The sequence below is a fragment of the Aedes albopictus genome, chromosome 1, assembly GCF_035046485.1.
Source record: "Aedes albopictus strain Foshan chromosome 1, AalbF5, whole genome shotgun sequence".
Lineage (NCBI taxonomy): Eukaryota > Metazoa > Arthropoda > Insecta > Diptera > Culicidae > Aedes > Aedes albopictus.
Genome location: NC_085136.1, coordinates 226,110,147 through 226,132,738, shown reverse-complemented (window position 1 = coordinate 226,132,738; position 22,592 = coordinate 226,110,147). Strand labels below are relative to the sequence as shown.

The following is a 22,592-nucleotide window of genomic DNA, read 5'->3' as shown; positions in this document are numbered from 1 at the left end:
AATGGGTGTAGATGCAGCCTTGCACTCGTGCATGTTGATACGTCGTAGCAAACTCTTCAGAAAACCTCATTGACTGATCTGAAGAATCCGTCTCTCTAAGTCCAGGTCAATCCTCATGCCGAGAAACGCCTGTACCTCTCTTATATCTGTCATTTCTAACTGGTTTGCTAGGCACCGCTTTACCACCTCAACCGCCTTCAGCTGACCTCCCACCACAAGCAACCCAAGCAACCACAAGTTCGGTTAAAATAGCATGTTTGGGGTTAATCAGCTATTCGAAGGAAGATGAATAGGTTTCTATTAAGCTCTATTTTTATGTAATTAACCGAACTTGAGTTCACAAAAAGTACACTTGTAACGCTGAAAGGAACGCTATTCAGCTTAAAAATAAGCTTCGAAAAGAGTGTAGAATTAGCATTTAAGTTAAAATACACATTAAATACACATTAATAAAAACTAAAAAAAAGCTTCGAAAAAATGAAAAATTGTGTTTATTCCTCAAAAGTAATTTATTATTAAGAGACATTAGTTCATGTAGAATCCAAATTGACTAATAGTAACTTGCTGGCAGACCGCTTTAAGCAAGTATTCAACGACACCACCGCCACGTATGGCAACGCGACTTCCAGATTCTGCGCGTATGCTTAGGCGGCATTCGGTTGTTCTAGTCGCTCTAGGTTGTATCATGGCGGTCGCCGGTACCGTACATTGTTGATGACGGAGAGTTTTGGGCGCAGTTTAACCATCACAGGTCCTGACGTCGATAATGTCGGCGAAGTGCCGTCCGTCAATCAGAACGTGGTCGATTTGAGATTCCGTCTGCTGTGGTGATCTCCAGGTGTAACGATAAGGGAGGCTGTGTTGGAAAAAGGTGCTACGTATGGCCATATTTTTGGAGGCGGCTAAATCAATGAGTCGTAGGCCGTTTTCGTTCATCTGCTGGTGGGCGCTGAACTTTCCAAGCGTCGGTCTGAATTCCTCCTCCTGGCCTACCTGAGCGTTAAAATCTCCTATGGTGATCTTGACGTCGTGGCTTGGGCAGCGGTCGTACTCGCGTTCGAGCTGCGCGTAAAATGAAGGCTGTGCACGTTTATTATGTTGGGCTGTGCACGTTTAGTTGGAGTGACTCACTAGTATTATATGGAAGTCCAGCAAATTCATTTTAAAGAATTTCGATTGGCATACTTTTTGATGTTCTACGTTAGGGAAAAGTTAAAGGTTGACTTTGCCGTCCACATCCAAACGACTTCCGTTAATTGTAGCTACTAAATTTGAATACACTTCTAGGAAGCGACCGGTCCTGGCGCAACCGAACGTAAAATTGCGCTGCCTCATGGCATCATATGATATTGGTTTTCATTTGTTTAATCGTCTATAAAAAAAATCCACGCTACGCCCACACTTCATTGACGGACCGAGGCTTGCACGTGGTGGGGTCGTCCTTGGCAAGTTCGATAATGAAATGACGCATCAGTCGTTTAAAGGAAGAGTCTGTGTAAAATGCGTCCTCAAGAGAATGATTGCTAAAATTGAATTGCACTCAAATAATGTAATCTATTTAGTAATTAGCATATTCAGAATGTGTTCCAAATCAAATTAAGCGAAAAAAACTCAAAAAACCTTAATTAATCCACCTAGTGGTGATAGTGCCTTTCTTGTCGATATGTTCTCACAATCTTTCCGTTTTCCGAAGCACCAAACGCTGGTTGTGCAACCCTACTGGTAGTCTCTCATGTGGTATGAGCCTATTTTCTAGTTAACCGTTTCTTGGGTTAATAAAAATGCCGTAATGTGATGTGTTGGATGGTACATTTGGTTACTTTCGATGCGGTACCGGAACGGCTTTAGGACAGAAGGTCGAAGGACCAATTAATAGTCGAAGCCTTATAAGTGAGACACACCAACTGGTAACTTGATCTACTAAAACTATTGTCCATTCGACTTTTTGTCCTTGCACCATTTGTCCTTCGACCTTATGTCTTTCGACTTTTTGTCATAGATTCACCGGAACAGGTTCCGGAGCACTACCGGGTCTCCCAAATATTGTCTGAGACTATTTCATTGCTAACGTTCACCTTTAGTAGGTAACCTACTACCTGTTATCAAAAAAGCTGCTATTTGATGCACTGTCAAACCCCTCGTATTCATCACTCTTTACTACGACACTTTTTAATTCGTACTTAGCTCTTTCGGCATTTGTCGAATTTAAAAATGATCAAATGTCACAGTGTAATACACTGTAAATACAAATGATCCGATATTGTGCTGTTACTCATACCCGCAGCGGCTCCTCGTGCAGCTGCTACTTCCGGAAGTTAAAATTTGGTGGTATCTGACACCTGATCCGTTTGGTGATCAACTGCAGTGAACTTTGGAAGCCAACAAACGTGAAATGAACAAGCTATCAATTCGTATCACCTCAATATCTGCAGGATTTGTGTTCAGAAACAAATCGTACAATCTAAAAAAAACTAATTTAGAGCTTGTAACGAGGTTACAGTATTTTAATGTAACCTTTTATTACAAAATATATAGATGGCAATGAAACCCAAAATGATATTATTTCCGTGTAGGCTTACCCGCGTTCCATGTCTCTGATCCCATATAAGTTGCGATTCTACAGTAAAGGCCTGGTCAAAACTAAAGATTTGCGTTCCTAAAAGGAAGTACACGAAAAACACCGAACATTTACGAGCTCGGGTATCGTCGGTCAAGGGCATAAGTCCAACATTCTGAACAATCCAGTCTCTTAAGTCTAAACCACCGAACAGTTAAGACACGGCAGTGCGACATAGAAGAAAAAGTTGAACTATTAATTTTGTAGAGCTAGTCGATGATTGGATTATTTCTGGTGTAAAGTAGTGAGGGCGAATCCCAAAACTGAAAAGTAAGATTGTAATTGCCAATTAAAAAGAGAAAATGTGCTAAATGTTTAATTTTATATCAGGTTAGAAAAACGTGCTTTTCGAGAAGAAAGAAAGCTATTGTGAATCCTCGTTTAATAGTAATCAGGTAACTATAATATGCTCAAGTGAACGAAAATCGAAAATTAATGCCTGAAATTATTCTCTTGAAGACTTTCCTTCAAGTGAAGGTCCACCCCTAGGACGTAGTGGTAACCGTCCAAAGTCACGGCCACCGACGATATTCGTCGAAGCATGTTGGGCCGATGAGCATTGTGCCAGTGCAGCATAACAACATCGCGAGCATCGAGCATCGATGTTGCCAGTGACAGGTCATTCTAGCCAAGCCTTCAACCTCCGTTACCTCCGTTGACGGATATTCACCACTAGTCCGAACGTACCGCTACGGGGTGATGTGACGTTCACCACGTGACGCAACATATGGTGGTTCAGTTGCCGCTATCCGCCGAGAGAGGGCCGCGGAAAGCATAAAACCGCACACGTGCAGGCTACCCGATCAAAAAGGTGACACCCTGAAGAGAACGTGTTTCGGTGGCAGGATTCCGTGCGAGTAAAGGAAAGATTCGCATTGTCAGAAAGGAGAAGGAGAAAGGAAAAGAGGATCGTACAGTGAGAAAAGAACAAGTAAGCGCTACCCAAAATTGTATATACTAACCCCCTAGAGTTAAGATCATTATGTACATAGCACCACACATTTTCAAAGATTAGTTTTAGTAAAACTTGGTACCAAATGCATAAACTCTTTTGGCAATTTTAGTAAGTTCAAGTGATTGGATGAGAGAATACTGGTGATTTCAGATTTCGGTGTTCGGGTCGAGTAGAATAGGCTCTGGGTAGGAAAACCTACAAAGGAAACCTATCCACCCTGCAGTTTGATAGCTTTTCTTTTGATAGTTTGTTTCTGTTCGTTGGAGGTCGTGTGCTAAGGTTTCGGTCGTGGGTCAGCGGTCGCGATTTAGGACCTGCCCTGAGGTCTCGCAGCCGGGTCGGGATTCTTTGGTGAGACAACTCGCTTCCTTCGCGGCAAGAAATAGCTTGCCTGGCGCTTAAGCGGAGGTAGTATCAAATCCGAGATTTATGCCGTCCCGAGTCCCGTTACATTTGGCGCCCAACCAACGGTTTTTGAAATAAGCTTGTACAGTAGATAGTAAGTTTGAGTAAGAATTGAATTATTTGATGATTGAGGTTTAGTTGGATTTGGATATAATTTTGATTGTTTTTTTTCGGATTACGGTAAGAATTAGGTTTAGTTTTGTTTTGCTGCATTATACTGAATTTTTGAACTTATATTTCTATTTTTTTCATAATTTTTTTTTTCACATAATTACGTTTTAGATTGTACATAATTACTTCATATATATTCTTCTTAAACCGTTTTGACTCAGCGAGTGTGATCTGAAAGTGAAAAGAAATATTAATCAATAAAATGGAGGGCCAAAATTTTGAAAAATTGGATTATTATATTAATCCAAATGATTTGTTAGAAGATGAAATTGATTACGAATTGAAACTGAGATGCTTGCCAATTAATGAATCAGTTCAGGAAAAACGCCAGAAGCTGAGACATGCTCAGTTGGAAGAGATACGTAAGCAGAAAATTTTCAGGGTGAAGAAATCCATCGCCCAAGAATATGACACGGTCAAAGCAAAGGTTCAGGACATTAAGCATGTCATCCAGTTTTACCCCGAACAAAAACTCATTTCTCGACTTAGGCACTATAGATTGAGAACCATTCGAGCAAATGCGATGACAAGAGAGCAAGTTCGTATGAAAGAGGAACTGGTGAATGAAATTGAGGACTTACTTGATCGTTACGGGAGCTTAATTGATCACAGATGCAGTCAGCCCCCACAAAATGTCCAATTACATTTTTCGAATATAGCTGAACGGAGCGTTCTACAAACAAGTGAACCAAATGACAACGTCAATGTGTCAGGTCTGTCTGGAATGGGACAAGGGATGTTATATACTGTACAAACCCAAAACCCAGCGTCAGATACTCCGTTCATAGGAGATTTGCAATTAGGAAACAATTTGCTCGATGAAGCGGTTGGAGGCAATGATTTGGGGGAGAGTGAAGGGTTTGAAGAACACTTAGATTTGCTTTTTGAAGAATTTCGTGAAACGTCAACGCAACAAAGAGTTCGGACTCAAGAACCTTTGTTACCTTGTAGAAAGGAACAGGATACCTCAAAAATCCTCCCCAAAAATCAGATAGATACTTTGAAACAAGAGATTAATCAATATATACAGCAGGCTCTATCGGAGCAAATGGCTGCATTGATGGAAAAACTGACACCAATGGTAAATAACCAGAGGTCATCAACTCCAAATTTTCCTCCACCACCCCCTGCTACACCACCGCCACATCCAATGTCTACTCCACCACCGCCACCCAATGCACCAGTACGGCCACATAGAGGGCTAGTACGGAATGACTACCATCCAAATTCAGTAGCATCACATGTTTCGATTGCCGGTGATTTTGAACCAGTGCAGCACAACAGACCGAGTTTCGATTCACGCAATCGTTGGCAGGTTCCTATTAGTAAATGGCGTATTAACTTCAGCGGTGATGCCCGAGGACCTACAGTCACTCAATTTTTGAATAGAGTGGAAACACTGGCCTTAAATAACCGAGTTACAGAGGCCGAGCTGTTGAGTCAGGCCAATTTCTTTTTTAAGGAAGGGTCAGAAGCGGAGGAATGGTACTTCACCTTCTGTAATAAATTTGGTACTTGGGCTAGCTTCAAGCACAAACTTAGGTTGCGATTCGAGCAACCGAATATAGATAAAGTCATTGAGCGTCAAATTTTGGACCGAAGGCAACTACCGCATGAAACCTTCGTTGCATTTGTTTCGGCCATTGAAAAACTTGCTCAGCAACTGACCAAGCCAATGCCTGAAGAGCGAAAATTAGATATCGTAACTGAGAACATGAAGGACAGTTATAAACCTTTTCTGACGCTTTATAGGATTGAAAGAATTGACGAACTGGTCACCATTTGCCATCAGTTGGACAAATCGATGTACCGAAGCTACAATAGCTTTCCAAAGAGCAGGCCTCATCAAATCAATAGCCTTGAAGACACAGAACAGGGAATAGACGGTCAATATGACGAACAAGAGGAGGAAGAACTGAACGCGATAGGTCAAGCCATACGGCGAAGGAAAGTAGAAGAAAGGCCAAGAGAGTCTACAGGCGCTATTCCGAAAGTTCCAAAAGACGATCAGGTCAACATTTTATGTTGGAATTGTCGACAGTATGGCCATTTTTGGCGGAACTGCGACAAGCAAAAGCAAATTTTTTGCCACCTATGCGGACAAATGAATTTTGTAACTGCAAATTGTCCAAATAGTCATCGTTTCCCAGCTCAAACCCAGGAAAACGAGAGTCCAGATCGATCGTAGGGAGTGATCCTTCTGAAGTTTTAAAAAACTCCCCAGATGAGGTGTCTTCAAGAATAGAGACTCAAGATTTGGGGCTGTCGTATTCAAAATACGCCACAGCATTCCAAATAAGTACAAAACCCAATCGATGTCCCTACATTAAGGTCGAAGTTCTAGGCACTCCGATAACGGCACTACTGGACTCAGGAGCCAGTGTGAGCATCCTTAGTTCTAAACAAATCGTAGAAAAACACCGGCTCAAAATTCAACCAATAAATTTGATTGTTAAGACCGCAGATGAGACACCCCTTAATTGTGAAGGTGTTATTCAGATCCCCTTTACATTCCAGAGAAGCACTAAGGTCATTCCAACGCTCTTGATTCCAGAAATTTCAAAAACCCTTATTCTAGGAATAGATTTCTGGAATGCTTTTGGAATTGCCCCAGCAGTGGTAAATGAAACCGGAATACGACCTATTGGAAGTATAACCGACCAGGGGGTGAACATGATTGAAACATTTTTTGCAGAACCTGAGGAACTAATTGTATTTACGGTAGAGCCGAACGGACCATCAATGATAGAAGAGGAATCGATTGAGGATAGTTCATTAGATCTTCCGTTTGTGGAGAAAGAGGAAAACAAAAATATAGCTGATATTCGAACAGAGCATACGCTAACAAAACATGAAAGGGATGAGCTAAGTCAAATAATTGAATTATTCAAAAATACCAATGATGGTCAATTGGGAAGAACCCATCTATGCTCCCACAAAATCGAGTTGATTGATGGGGCTCAACCTAAAAAGCCCCCTCAGTATCGATGCTCGCCTCATTTTCAAAAGGAGGTTGATAGGGAAGTAGCAAGAATGTTGGAGCTAGACATTATAGAGGAGTCGACTGCAGAATGGTGTAACCCACTGTTGCCAGTTAAGAAATCGTCAGGGGAATGGCGAATTTGCTTAGATTGCCGCAGAATTAACGAAATCACTAAAAATGAAGCATACCCCTTTCCGGATATGCTTGGAATCCTGGGTCGAATTGAGAAGTCGAAATATTTCACCGTAATCGATCTCTCAAAGGCCTATTGGCAAATCCCGTTGGAGGAATCTAGCAGAGACTATACCTCTTTCAGAGCGGGGAAGCAACTGTTTCGTTTCAAAGTTATGCCTTTCGGGCTCAAAGGCGCCCCAATTACACAGACAAAACTGATGAACAAAGTGCTCGGGTTCGATTTGGAGCCATACGTCTATGTATATCTAGATGATATTATTATCACTTCTAATGATATAAAAGAACATTTTCGCCTTTTGCGCATAGTAGCAGAAAGGCTGCGCAGAGCAAACCTCACTATAAGTCTAGAAAAATCCAAGTTCTGCCAGAAGAAGATTAGCTACTTAGGGTACACGTTATCCGAGCTTGGACTAGCAATAGACAGCTCGAAAGTGCAACCTATATTAGAGTACCCCGTCCCCAGAACTCCTAGGGACGTAAGGAGATTCGTGGCATGGTTAGCTTTTATAAACAATTTATCGATCACTTTAGTGACCTAACAGCCCCTATTACAGATCTTTTGAGAAAATCAAAAGGAAAGATTGTCTGGACTAAGGACGCAGATGAAGCTTTTTTGAAAATAAAATCGGAACTAGTATCTCCGAACGTACTAGCAAACCCTGATTTCAATCGTCCCTTTATAATTGAGTCAGACGCGTCAAACGTAGCAGTTGGAGCGGTTCTGATTCAAATCCAAGAAGGACTTAGGAGACCCATAGCTTTTTTTCTCAAAAAAACTCTCTGCAACTCAGCGGAAATATGCTCCGACTGAGAAAGAGTGCCTGGGGGTGATATTGGCCATTCAAAAGTTCAGGCACTACGTTGAAGGGTCCAGATTTACCGTAGTGACAGATGCTCAAAGTTTGATCTGGCTTCGCCAAATTAGTGCCGAGGGTGGATCAGCTAAACTGATTAGATGGGCATTAAAATTGCAGCAGTACGACTTCGAACTGGTATACCGAAAGGGCGCTTTGAATGTCACCGCGGATGCGCTATCCAGAGCAGTGGACAATGTTACTGTAACAGACCCCGAATATGAAATATTAAAGCAAAACATTTTGTCAAACAAAGCAAAATACAAAGATTTCCGGGTAAATCAGGACAAAATTTATAAGCTGGTTCCATCTAAATTGATTGACCCTAGATTTCAGTGGAAATTTGTGCCGCCCGTGCACCAGAGATTCAAAATAGTCCAAGACACCCACGATGCAATGCACTTTGGGCGAAATAAGACGTACAAAAAACTTCAAGAACAGTTCTATTGGCCATCAATGGAGAACGATGTCCGAAAATACTGCCAGGGTTGTGAAACATGTAAAACAACCAAATATCCTAATGCCAACCCAAAACCATTAATGGGTAAACAAAAACTGGCCTCGATGCCATGGCAAACGATATCCGTTGACTTTGTCGGACCGTTTCCAAGGTCCAAGGCGGGAAACTCTGTCCTTTTAGTAGTTACGGACTTATTCTCAAAGTTTGTTATGATACAACCGCTCAGGGATGCTAAAACAACGCCCTTGATTGCATTTCTAGAGAACATGGTATTCCTCCTGTTCGGCGTACCAGAAATAGTAATTTCTGATAATGGGGTACAGTTCAAATCAAAAGAATTTGAAAAGTTCCTAAATAAGTATCACGTTACGCTTTGGAGAAATGCAAACTATCACCCTGAAAACAACCCAACAGAAAGGGTTAACCGGGTAATAGGAGCGGCAATTCGTTCATATTTAAAGGACGATCATAAAGATTGGGACAGAGATATACATAAGGTAGCGTTAGCGATTAGGACAGCTGTCCATGAATCAACGCTATTTACCCCCTACTTTATTAACTATGGGCGTAACTATATAAGCTCAGGAGCTGAATATAAGCATATAAGGGAGGCAGGAACTGATGTCATATATGAACCTTCGCTAATGACCGAGAATTTGCGCGCGATCTTTGAGACCGTTAAAGCAAATTTAAAGAAAGCATATGATCGATATGCTAAACATTATAACTTGCGATCGAACAAGACACTCCCGTCGTTCGAAATAGGGGAGAGTGTCTTGAAAAAGAACTTCCATCAATCAAATAAAAGCAAGCAATTCTCTGCGAAACTGGCTGATCCATTTTCGATGGCAAAAGTGGTAGGAAAGATAGGTACAGCATGTTACGACTTGGTAGATCTCCAAGGAAATAGATTAGGCGTCTACCATGCTACGCATCTTCAGAAAAAGTAATCAATTCGATCATTTTCTTCAAAGCTATGTCTGTTGCAAATAGGAGCACAGTTACAACGGTTTAGACCAAGAAAACACAAACTTACGGTTTGGCAACTCCGAGTTCGGCGAGAGGGATTGGCTTCAATAACGTTGTCCTTACAAGCGATCTCCTCTTCGCGGCTCGATGGATCCCCTCTAGGACTGCTTGCAACCTAAAACGGAAGAATAGCGTTTAGTTCTAGAGGATTTGATAGAGCTATGTAAAGGAATATGCATGGGAATAATCGGTTGCCCTAGAACGATCAGCCAGCTTAACCACCCAAGCCCGGAGCTCACCGAGGTGAACAGAGAAGGGAGAGTACGCTGGAAGTCGGTGCGAGTCTGTAGGGCCAGACAATGACCAGGCTGTCGTTCGAACCTTGATTCTTCCCGTACATATCCTTGGACAAAGTTTCACAACACAAAAACACTTCGAACGAGTCTTCAGTTCACAATAATACAGCTATGTATACACACAATCGAAGGAAAACACTGGATGTTTACCACCAGGCACTGAAGGTAAACACGGTAAATAGTAACATTTTAAGTCGCTGCATTCTGCAGTTACACAATTAGGAAGTAAGTACACTATACACTTTGAACTCCGTTGCGTTAATCTGTTCAGTGCGTGGGCGGGTTGTTTACATCAGTCCGTTTCACAGTTGAACGAATTTTGGAAGTTTAGTCCGTTTGGTTACTCACTTTTTCAATAGATTTTGCACCACAAACAACAGACGTAGCTGACACAGTTGCTCCTCCATGATTCCTGCAATAGTTGCTATTTTTTTCCAGATTTCTAGCTGCCATAGTTGTTTTTTTTTGTTCCAGTAACTTCTTTGCCACTCACAATAGTTCAACAATTCTTAGTTTTCATTTCACTTTGGTTTTGTTTTCATTTTCATTTTCACCACACAGTTAGCTGACAGTAAGAAATGTCAAAAGTTTCGTCGATTATTTCGACGGGTCGATTAGTCAGAATACAGTAGAGGCCGTTGGAATGGGGATACCGTAGGTTGATGTCATTTGGAACTGCGATAGTTCCAGCAACAATTTATTTAGATTTGGAGTTTGGTTCGGAGGTTTCCGGATAGTCCCATTAATGATTTTGGTTTGTTTAAGATATGGTTGGGAGGTTTCTCGACGCTTCGCGTTATTATGGTTAGGTGTGATGAACGGTCACGCCAAGTTTTCAGCAATGGTATCCCATTAGAACGGCACAGTAGGTTCGGAAAATTAGTAAAGAGATTTTTAAAGTTATGTACAGATAGTAAACGTCAATAAGCAATAAAAATAACCTGTAAAAATAAAATCAAACTAAATAATTCAATAATTAAAGATAAGCTATTAGTAAGTATACATGCAGCAACACAAATGTTTCCTCAGTTAAAATAGAAATCAACAATAATTTTAACTACCTCAAACAAGAACTAATTATTTTTTTGAAAAAAAAAATAAATTCAGTGTCTTCATTTATTTTTTTTCCGATCGGTAGGGGGAAATGTAACGAGGTTACAGTATTTTAATGTAACCTTTTATTACAAAATATATAGATGGCAATGAAACCCAAAATGATATTATTTCCGTGTAGGCTTACCCGCGTTCCATGTCTCTGATCCCATATAAGTTGCGATTCTACAGTAAAGGCCTGGTCAAAACTAAAGATTTGCGTTCCTAAAAGGAAGTACACGAAAAACACCGAACATTTACGAGCTCGGGTATCGTCGGTCAAGGGCATAAGTCCAACATTCTGAACAATCCAGTCTCTTAAGTCTAAACCACCGAACAGTTAAGACACGGCAGTGCGACATAGAAGAAAAAGTTGAACTATTAATTTTGTAGAGCTAGTCGATGATTGGATTATTTCTGGTGTAAAGTAGTGAGGGCGAATCCCAAAACTGAAAAGTAAGATTGTAATTGCCAATTAAAAAGAGAAAATGTGCTAAATGTTTAATTTTATATCAGGTTAGAAAAACGTGCTTTTCGAGAAGAAAGAAAGCTATTGTGAATCCTCGTTTAATAGTAATCAGGTAACTATAATATGCTCAAGTGAACGAAAATCGAAAATTAATGCCTGAAATTATTCTCTTGAAGACTTTCCTTCAAGTGAAGGTCCACCCCTAGGACGTAGTGGTAACCGTCCAAAGTCACGGCCACCGACGATATTCGTCGAAGCATGTTGGGCCGATGAGCATTGTGCCAGTGCAGCATAACAACATCGCGAGCATCGAGCATCGATGTTGCCAGTGACAGGTCATTCTAGCCAAGCCTTCAACCTCCGTTACCTCCGTTGACGGATATTCACCACTAGTCCGAACGTACCGCTACGGGGTGATGTGACGTTCACCACGTGACGCAACATATGGTGGTTCAGTTGCCGCTATCCGCCGAGAGAGGGCCGCGGAAAGCATAAAACCGCACACGTGCAGGCTACCCGATCAAAAAGGTGACACCCTGAAGAGAACGTGTTTCGGTGGCAGGATTCCGTGCGAGTAAAGGAAAGATTCGCATTGTCAGAAAGGAGAAGGAGAAAGGAAAAGAGGATCGTACAGTGAGAAAAGAACGAGTAAGCGCTACCCAAAATTGTATATACTAACCCCCTAGAGTTAAAATCATTATGTACATAGCACCACACATTTTCAAAGATTAGTTTTAGTAAAACTTGGTACCAAATGCATAAACTCTTTTGGCAATTTTAGTAAGTTCAAGTGATTGGATGAGAGAATACTGGTGATTTCAGATTTCGGTGTTCGGGTCGAGTAGAATAGGCTCTGGGTAGGAAAACCTACAAAGGAAACCTATCCACCCTGCAGTTTGATAGCTTTTCTTTTGATAGTTTGTTTCTGTTCGTTGGAGGTCGTGTGCTAAGGTTTCGGTCGTGGGTCAGCGGTCGCGATTTAGGACCTGCCCTGAGGTCTCGCAGCCGGGTCGGGATTCTTTGGTGAGACAACTCGCTTCCTTCGCGGCAAGAAATAGCTTGCCTGGCGCTTAAGCGGAGGTAGTATCAAATCCGAGATTTATGCCGTCCCGAGTCCCGTTACAAGCTAGTTATTCGTAATAAAAGTTTACCCAGGTAATTTGACAGCAATCACACGCATGGGTTTGGTTCAATTTCACATTTTATCACTTTCCAAGTCACTTTTGGTTCACATTTTACCACTTGCCGATTGTCCCTGATGTGGTCTTCGACTAGTTTCATGCAAATTGTTAATCAGCATTCCTAGAAAGTCGCGAATTGATGTACCGCATACATGGTGTGGTTCATATGTGCATTTCGCCAGTTCCGGCGAGACACTCGAAACTGGTTCCGGAACACTACCGGTAGTCTTAAATGTGTCCTGAGGCTATTTTCTTACTGACCGTTCTTCGCGTTATCGAAGAAGCCGTTACTAATTGTGCTGCGTGCATGCGTTTGGTTCCGTTCTACATTTGACCACTTCCGGCGGGGCACTTCCTGGAACCAGTTTCGGCACACTATTGGTTTTCCAAAGTGTGGTCTATGATTGTTTTCTTGTTAATCGTTCATCAGGTTACCTAAAAAGTCATTTAGATACCATATCCGGCGGAACACCCGGAACTGGTTCCTGATCACTACCGGTTCAGATATGTTTTGAGAATATTTTCCTGCATCAGGATATCAAAAAAGCCACTATTTGATATGTCGCATGCATTGGTTTGATTAACTTTTACACTTGGCCACCTCCGGCGGGACATCATCAACCGGTTCCGGAACACTACTGGTTCTGATATGGCATGAGAATGCTTTCCTGCTTAGTGTTCATCAGGTTATCGAAAAAGCCACGTAATGATATGTCGCATGCATGGTTTTAGTTCAATTTTACATTTGGTCACTTCCGGTGGGACACCCAGAACCGGTTCCGGAACACAACCGGTTCAAATATGTTCTGAAAATATTTTCCAGCTTACCTTTCATCAGGATCTCAAAAAAGCCACTGTTTGATATGTCACATGCATGGGTTTGGTTGACTTTTACACTTGGCCACCTCCAGCGGGACATCTGGAACCGGTTCCGGAATACTACCGGTTCCGATATGTTCCTTCCGAATGTTTTCCTTCTTACCGTACATCAGGTTATTGAAAAATCCACGGTTTGATATGTCGCATGCATGGGTTTAGTTCACTTTTATGTTTAGCCACTTCCAGCGGGACATCCGGAACCGGTTCCGGGACACTACCGGTTCAGATATGGTCTGAGACACTTTTCCTACTTACTGTTCATCAAGTTATCGAATATGTCGTAGTTTGATGTGTCGCATGGATGGGTTTGTTGCGTTTTCATATCTGGTCCCTTCCTGGGGTACCGGTCCGGAACACCTAAATGGCCATAATTCCGGAACGGCTGGACCGATCCGAACCATTTTCAATAGGAAACAATAGGACCAGATTCCGCGTCGAATGAATCGTCGGTCATTAAAATCGGTTGAAGTTTACTGCCAAAAAGTGATGTGAGTTTTATTGTACACACACACATACACACACACATACATACACACATACAGACATCACCTCAATTCGTCGTGCTGAGTCCATTGGTATATGTGACTCGACCCTCCGGGCCTCCTATCAAAAGGTAATTTTTGGAGCGAACATATAGCCTTTCCAGTACACTTAGTGTACGAGAAAGGCAAAAATGCAGTAGAATCTTATTTTAGGGTTTGTCGAGCATGTCTATTTAGAATCAATAGATAAATTTCAATATGTTATAAAGATAATTCACAAATTTGAGTTTGAGTTATACTCCAAAGGCGCATATCATACCAACTCCCCCTACGCACTTACCCACCAACATGGAAAGATTCTGGCACGTGTATGTCTTCCCAACATGAAAGATAGATTGAGCCTAGCCAAGTCCATTTCAAAATCGCATTTGAATAAGTGTTTGCGATATCGCTCCACTAAAAACACCAGGAAAAAGAATCTCGGCCGGCATCGAGTGTAATCGATTCGAGGAAACGGACCTTTTCTCGATATCGAAAAGTGATATCAAAAACCGGGCCAAACCATAGGGTTCCATCGCAACGGTGGCGCGTGGCAGCTTATCCGCTTGAAAGTTGATCTTTTTCTTCGGCACCCTCTCGGAGTGGGTGCTATTTGTCCGTGGTGTTATTTGTTTGGTTTTGTTCTTGTAAATAAGCTTATTTCTTCACAGCAATTGTGAGCTTTGTTTCAAAATTGTTTTGCGTTGTTTGAGTTCTTGAGAAAAACGTTGTTTTTCTATGCGGGAAGACAACAATACATACGCAATATAGGGTATTTGTGCCATCAGTAATCTCACGCTCCCATATTCATCATATTCGAAAACAAGCGGTTAAGGCACCGATGTCCGATCACGGACACTGGACGGAGGATGGCCGGCTCTTCCCACTGAAGAGGGCCGCAGGAACAAAGCTGCAGACGATAGCTCGACGACGGGGTTTCGGAATAACTCTCAGTGGAAGCCTTGTAAAAGGCTGATTGTTCCGGCTGTCCAAGAAAACACTACAATGTCTTAATTAACGATGTTTATTCTTCAAAGGTTATACAAAGACTGAATTGCTCTTCGAGCAAATGCGATCCCTTATATATCCCACCCCAGCACTCCCAAAACACACCATCCACCAATCAGCGCGAGCCTCGCTCGAATTGGTTGATCCCCAGAATCGAACATGTTGTGGCAGGTTCTTGGCGTCTCTTCTCCACGAATGATGCAGGAATGTTCTCGAATCGTGTGCCGTTGGTGGCAGCGTTGACGCAGGGATGAAATGAAGTATACAGGGACTTCGCTTCGAGAGCGAACAACCGATTGATTCCGTTCTTTGTGTTTTCATGGGTGCCCATTTCTAACAAAAAATACAAAAATAAGAAACAAAATAAACAGCACTTCAATCCTTTGTTTTTCGTAAGATGGAAATGGGAGCCACATGCTTAATAAGGGAACCAATACCCTAAATACGGAATAAAAGCTGTGCGGAAGCGTCAGAATTTTATACATTTTTTTTTTATTTCTCATCGTTTACTCGCCAACCTCACAGTTTTTTATTTCGTTTTATCACACTTTTCCTAAAACATTTTGGAATCAACATAAAATAACACAGCTCACTAAAACTTGAACAAAATGTGGGGGGGCGTAAATCAAATTGTACGTAAAATAATCAGAGCACTTATCAATTTGCATTGAAATACATCTACTAGATCCCAGTTTACCTTCTCCATGTGTTACGCAAAGTTTACTGACCAAGGGCTATCACGTGTGGCAATTCACTTTGGAATTACGACCGCAGACGGCAACACTGATCGACCTGCATAAGACCGTCCATTAACTGGGGGTGTTGCTAGTTAACAAGTAAAGTTTCAGTTTTTCTACATATCTCGGGACCGAGAGAAGATAAAAATGTGTGTTCTTCGACCAAGTTGTTCAGAAGGACAATAATTAGTTGATGATTTCGCCGCTAGATGGCGCTAGTTTTCAAGTAAAGTTTCACATTTCTCTATCTTGGGGTTCAACGCAGAAAGACATGTGTCGTCTTCGACAACGTTGGTTGTTCAGAATGACAAGAATATACTGGTGATTCAATAATTTGTTGATGATTTCACCGCTAGGTAGCGGTAGTTTTCAAGTAAAGCTTTAGACTTGCTTATCTCGTGATTTAAAGTATATAGAAAAGTGTCGTCTTCGGCAAAGTTGTTCAGAAAGACAAGAACATTCTGTTTATTCTCCAATTAGCTATGTCACATTCTCCCGAATTCCAAACGCCCGAATGACAAATTCCCAAGAAAATTCCCAAAAGTAACAAACGTGCGAAAGTCATTCGCCCCAATGTAACATTCTCCAGAAAATATTAAATGCCCCAACAATATAATAACACCTTTCTGAAATCCGTTAAGAAGAAATATTACGAAATCTTATTTTAATTGTGCATACAAATCTAATGAACGAAGTATCGAACCACGCTGCATTTGTTTATAATGGTTTTGCTCACTTGTAAAAAGAGGCAAATAATCCAAATCAGACGCATATGTTTACGAATTTTCAAGATTAATGCTTATTGGGTCTCCAGTAAGCCTACCCGAGCAGAAAAGAATAGCAACAAAATAACATATCGAGGTATTTATCTTAAATAACATTATACTTCGATATGCCCTTCATTAGGTGGACATAAGAGGCAAAATAACAAAAATGAATACCATAATTTTGCATAAATAACATCTGAAAAATAACAAGTCTTGTTATTTCAATAGTAAATGCATACCATGAATTTCAAGCGCTCTTTTTGATATCCAGAAGGTATGAAATAACAAAGTAATAACATGTCTTGCTATTAAATTTAACATTTTTTGATAGCTCCACGATGTAATAACAAATCTTGTTATTCAGTTATTTTCTCAGCTAAATCAACAACACCACATCAATACCTAACTTTGCTCAAATACCTCCATTTGTTATTGTGGTGTTCTCATATCATTGCGTAGAATAATATAGCAATACCAACTTGTGGTATAGAGCACAGGTTACTCTTTGTACGGTATTTGTAAGGTATGCCCTTCTGCTCGGGTAGTGGTTAAGGCTAAGGATCGTTAATCCGAAGACGGAGGGTTCGATTCCCGATCTGGTCGGGAAAGTTATCTCGACTCCCTAAGTTGAAGAGATGCAGGCCAAGTTCCAATGCGAACGAAGAGCCATAAAGAAGAAGAAGAAGCTCATGAAAACGTCAGTAGGGATTCAAGCTGGCCATTGTGGTAGCCTTGTTTGTATTATTTGATGTTTCACCTTAAGGCGTCGTCCACGTGTTTGGCTGAATGACTTTTTTTTAAATGCCATCCGGTCGAATGTGCTTTGGCTGAATTATAATTAAACCTTTATCCTAAGCCTAAACCATTGAAATTTCCAGGTTATCAACAAAAAGTAACTGAAAGTATTTTCATCAGAGATTTCCGGCAATACAGTAATGTCCCTTGTGAATTTTGGGATGATGGAACAGGGATAGTAATGAAATCGGGAAATATTTTTATTTTCATGTTTGAACTTCATCATTAATTTAAAGCAGTTTTTAGCTCAAAAGTCAATATAGTACGCTTAACTGACATGTCTGACAGGGGGACGTCCATTAATTGTATCACGAAAATATACAAATTGTCACACTTGTTAAAATAATCTCCACAATATTTGCATGGATCATCACACTTTTATGAACACACCCATTATATTCTCGTAATTTACGGGCATTCTAAAAAAAAATATTGCTTATTCTGCACAGGCTCCTCCAAGGATTTCTCTTAGAACTTATGTAGGGATTTTCTCAGTGATTTCTCCATGGATTTCTTCCGAAATTCTTCAGGATGTTATTTTTCTTTTTTTTTTTGCGTAACATACCCGCTTGAACAAATCCTGCTCTTCGCTTAGTGTTTCATGAGTATTAAACTGAGAGGATTTTTCCAGGCAATCGTGATATTTTCATTATTTTCCCCATTATTCGTAAAGGTTTTCATCCATGGTTTCAATTCAGATTTTTTTTAATATTATTCGGTATATTCCTTCCAAAATTGCATCAATATTTGTTAGGGGAATGGAATTTTCCTCGGAATTCTCTCTCGAATGTTTCTCTACGGATTTCTGCGCATGATTCTTCCTGATCTTCTCCAGATACTCTCGATTAAATTTCCGATGAAATTCAATCCATGATCTTGATTTTTTTTTATTTCAAGGATTCCTCGGGTAATTCTCCAGGGATTCTTTTCAGAATTCTTTCATTCATTACTCCTAGGAGAGCTTGGGATACTTCCGGAGCATTGTCTAGAATTCTCTCGTTCCTGCAGGGGATTCTTCCCAGAATTTCTTTAACCTCTCGTAACTCGCGCGGTTGGCCACCACCGATAGCACCACGCTAATGCTGAGTACAAAAAGCGAGATTTTTTCAACGTGTTGTACACAATACAACAGCGCGATCGCTCGAGGGTTAATAATTCTTCCCGGAAATCATCCATTTTTTTCAGGATAGAATATTTGAGTTTCCTCCATGGATTATTTCAAGGATTTCTCTCTTGAGAATCCACCAGGAATGTTTTTTAGGGTTCCTCCAAGGATTGCTTCTTTTGTGCCTCCAAGGGATTCTTGTGATTCAAGCAGAATTATATTTCCAAGGATTATTTATTTCCGAACGTTCTCCAAAGATTCATCCAAAACATTCTCCGGGGGTTCTTTTGAGGATTCCAAAAAAAAGGTTTGTCAGAGATTTTTCATTATTGTTCTAAGGATTCTCCAGAGTTTTGATTCTTTCATTTTTTTCCTGAATCCTGAAACCTTCCGGTTAACCTTCAGGTGTTCTTCTATCAAATTTTTTTTGCTAATTTGTCCAGTGCTTCGTCCCAGCATTCCTTCAAGGGCTTTCTGGAGTATTTTCGAATTGTCTTCTATTTTTTCTGGGAAATCTAGGATTCCCTCCAGAGCTGTTGTAATATTATTTGCCAGAACACGTTTTTGTGTCATAATGTGAAACAATGTATTATAATTTCGTCACACATTCGATTTGCCTATCTCATACAGGATCTGAGATACAGGTCGAACTTGATTATCCGGGAGCTCGATAATCCGTGATTCAATTATTTGGCGCGATTATCCGGGGCTTAAATAATTTTTTGCTTTGTTTGTACAATTTGAGATGGCAACATCTCAAAAGATACAGGAAATTTAAAAAACAACATGCATTATTTTATTTATGCAGATTTTTCTGCTAAAACTCCGTTCTTTAAATATATGATAACAATATTGTTAGCCGTTGAATTTAAGCACTATAACAAAACACTACCACTCTTTGGCGAGCGTTCGTGCGAGACAGTCGCATCTTTTCGTTCGTCCGGTTTGTCTCCCGATACTTTTCAGTTCGGTGGCTTTTTTCGTGCTAGTGTTTCCGAGTGATCAAGTTATTAAGTGATAATCCCTAGTGGGACGCGTGCGGTTGGCTAGGCCACAAATTTTGCCGCAAAAGTTCGTTTGGTTTGAGTAAAGTTCACGTTTTCATTATATCACGTGGCGCATTGATATTTTATCGAGCACAACAGTGCAGCACCCCCCGCATACCCCCCGCGGCCGTGATCGGGTTCTTCCAGTGAGTACCCAAGCTCATCGTCGTCGACAGCAGCAGCCCACCGAGAGAAGAGCAGAGAGCGTTCAACCGCGCGCCTCCTCCCAGTGCGGGCGATCCCATCGCTTGGACCTGTCGTCGTCGAGCCTCTGTTTTAGAGCACAAAGCTAAGTATTCAAAGTTACCCCTCGTTGTTCCCTCCTCTCCACTGTCTCTTTGATTAGATTTAATTTGGTATATAAGCAGTTTTTTTTTCCTCACTTTCCCTGTACAGATAATTTTGTCCCTTGTTTTTTGATTATTTCGTCCCCGTGATAAGTGTTAGTTTAAGATTTTTGAGTGCCCCGTGGTGGTAGTTAGCTGCCACAATGGGCGATGACAATGATGGCGGGGGTACGTCGTACCACATCAGCGAAGCTTTGTTATTGGCATCGGATTGCTCGAGCCAACAAGGCGATATAAATGCTAACCCCTTTGTCTCCCTTCACCCTGCTGCTTCTCCAATGGACACCAACAGCAAATCTGTTTCCACGTCCCCCCGCCTCAAGGCCTACCCTCCCGACTTTGGCGGGCCATATGTTGTTTTCTTCCGACCCAAAGGCAAACGTTTGAACACCGTTCAAATCAGCAAGGATCTGACTAAGCGGTATTCTTCCGTTGTCTCCATTGACATGGTCGGTACAGCTAAGCTTCGGGTGACAGTAGGCGACCGAAAACACGCTAATGAGATTGTGGCCTGCGAGTTGTTTACACTTGAGTACTTCGTTTACCTTCCGAGCGCGTCGATAGAGATTTCGGGGAAGGTCGCCGACGCATCTTTGACCTGCGAAACGATCATGCAAGGATGTGGTCGTTTCCATAACCCTTCTCTACCTCCTGTCCAGATATTGGATTGCCGGCAACTGCATTCGGTATCCCAGGAGGGCGAGAAGAAGGTTTACACCCCATCTGAAGAATTTTGTGTGACCTTCTCCGGATCTGCATTACCAGATCTGCTGGTGATTGGCAAACTTCGGCTACCTGTGAGGCTGTATGTACCGAAGGTAATGAATTGCATCAATTGCAAGCAGCTGGGCCACACCGCCCAGTACTGCAGCAATAAACCTCGCTGTGCAACATGCGGGGAGAGACATGTAGACGGTGCGTGTAAAACGCCGCCCAAGTGTGTTTATTGTGGTAGCGACCGTCCACACGATCTCAATGTTTGCCCGAAGTACATACAGCGAAAACAACATCAAAAACGATCGTTGCAGCAGCGTTCAAGGCGAAGCTACGCCGAAATGCTGAGACAAGCTGCTCCGGTCGTTGAATCATGCAACATCTACTCGTCTTTGTCTCTCGATGATCAGGGCTCTGACTCTGAGGTCGGGGACGGGGTTCCCTTTGTTTTTAAGGGTGAAACGAGGAAACGGGTGAGGCTCCAGAGACCCACCAAAAAACCTCGGAATCTGCCTAGCAGTGACCCCCAACCCACCGTGACAAATTCTAAGAGTGTTAAGAAAGGCGCCAAACGTTCACCTCCTGGATTCAAAATCCAAGATGAACGAGACTTTCCTTCGCTCCCGGGAACATCAAAAATCCCAGATGTCCCAATTTTTTCGACTTCTCAGCCAGAGGGACAGCATTCGGAGAACCAGGAACAACCCCTTGGTGCTCCGATGTTCACGCTTTCTGGCATCGTAGACATCATCCTTAACTTCTTTAATGCTTCTGACTCAGTGAAGAGCATTGTCAAAGCACTTCTTCCTTGTGTGTCCCCTCTTTTGAAGCAGCTGGCTTCTAAAATGCCTCTTCTTGCGACATTCGTATCTTTCGATGGCTAATTCAATCACCGAGGTCGAAGATATGATTTCTGTGCTACACTGGAACTGTCGTAGTATCGTACCAAAATTAGACGCTTTCAAGTTTTTAGTTAACAATTTACAATGCGATGTTTTTGCGCTATCCGAAACATGGCTGACACCCGATGTAACCTTACCTTTTTCCGATTTCAACATTATCCGTCTTGATCGGTCCGACTCGTACGGAGGGGTGCTTTTAGGGATCAAAAAGCAGCACTCATTTTACAGAGTCGATTTTCAACCGATGACAGGCATCGAAGCCGTCGCATGTGAGGTGACTATCCGAGGTAAAACCCTCAGTGTTGCCTCCATATATCTTCCACCGAGAACTGCGATATCTCGCAGGGATCTCGCCCACATCTGCTCGGTTATGCCTGAGCCACGGCTGCTCATGGGGGATTTCAACTCCCATGGTACAGGCTGGGGGGAACTGTACGATGCAGCCGTTCAACTTTGATATATGACCTCTGCGACGACTTCAACATGACAATTTTGAACACCGGAGAAGTTACGCGAGTGGCACCTCCAGCTAAAGATGGCCGTCCTAGAGACAGCCGATTAGACCTCTCAATTTGTTCGAGCTCACTATCGCTGGAGTGTACATGGAAGGTTATCCAGGATCCCCATGGTAGTGATCACCTCCCGATCGTTGTTTCTATTTCCAATGGTTCACGTCACTCCATCTATCGACATTTCCTACGACCTCACGAAACACATTGACTGGGGAAAGTACGCGGAAGCAATTATCGACGGTGAGCAATCGGTAGAAATTCTTCCACCGCGGGAAGAGTATCAGTTTCTATCAGAACTGATCATCAGTAGCGCGCTTCAGGCACAATGTCGGCCAGTTCCAGGTCCGTCGGTTCGCAGGAAACCCCCCAATCCGTGGTGGGATAGCGAGTGTACAGAAATCTATCGCGAGAAGTCCGCTGCGTTCAAAGAGTTTCGGAAACACGGTTCGGTCGAAAACTTCAAGCGGTACACTGCCCTTGAAGGCAAGTTTAAGAACTTGATCAAGGCGAAGAAAAGCGGTTACTGGCGTCGGTTCGTCGTGGGTTTATCGC

General features: G+C 42.0%; 1 protein-coding gene and 2 long non-coding RNA genes across 10 annotated transcripts in view; 2 read left to right on the top strand and 1 right to left on the bottom strand.

Annotated features, from left to right (window-relative positions):
- Window positions 1-22,592, top strand: part of LOC109410067 (growth hormone secretagogue receptor type 1) — a 484,121-nt gene that overhangs the window by 369,307 nt on the left and 92,222 nt on the right. The gene's annotated exons all lie outside the window — the stretch shown is intronic.
- On the top strand, window positions 1,668-12,135 carry LOC115259714 (uncharacterized). The gene is made up of 5 exons (XR_009996428.1): window positions 1,668-2,887; window positions 2,948-3,012; window positions 3,077-3,548; window positions 11,574-11,638; window positions 11,703-12,135. It is a non-coding gene; the product is annotated as an uncharacterized LOC115259714 (long non-coding RNA).
- LOC115264785 (uncharacterized) lies at window positions 3,542-11,705 on the bottom strand. The gene is made up of 3 exons (XR_009996427.1): window positions 10,314-11,705; window positions 9,677-9,784; window positions 3,542-4,319 (listed from the first exon to the last, which is right to left on the bottom strand). It is a non-coding gene; the product is annotated as an uncharacterized LOC115264785 (long non-coding RNA).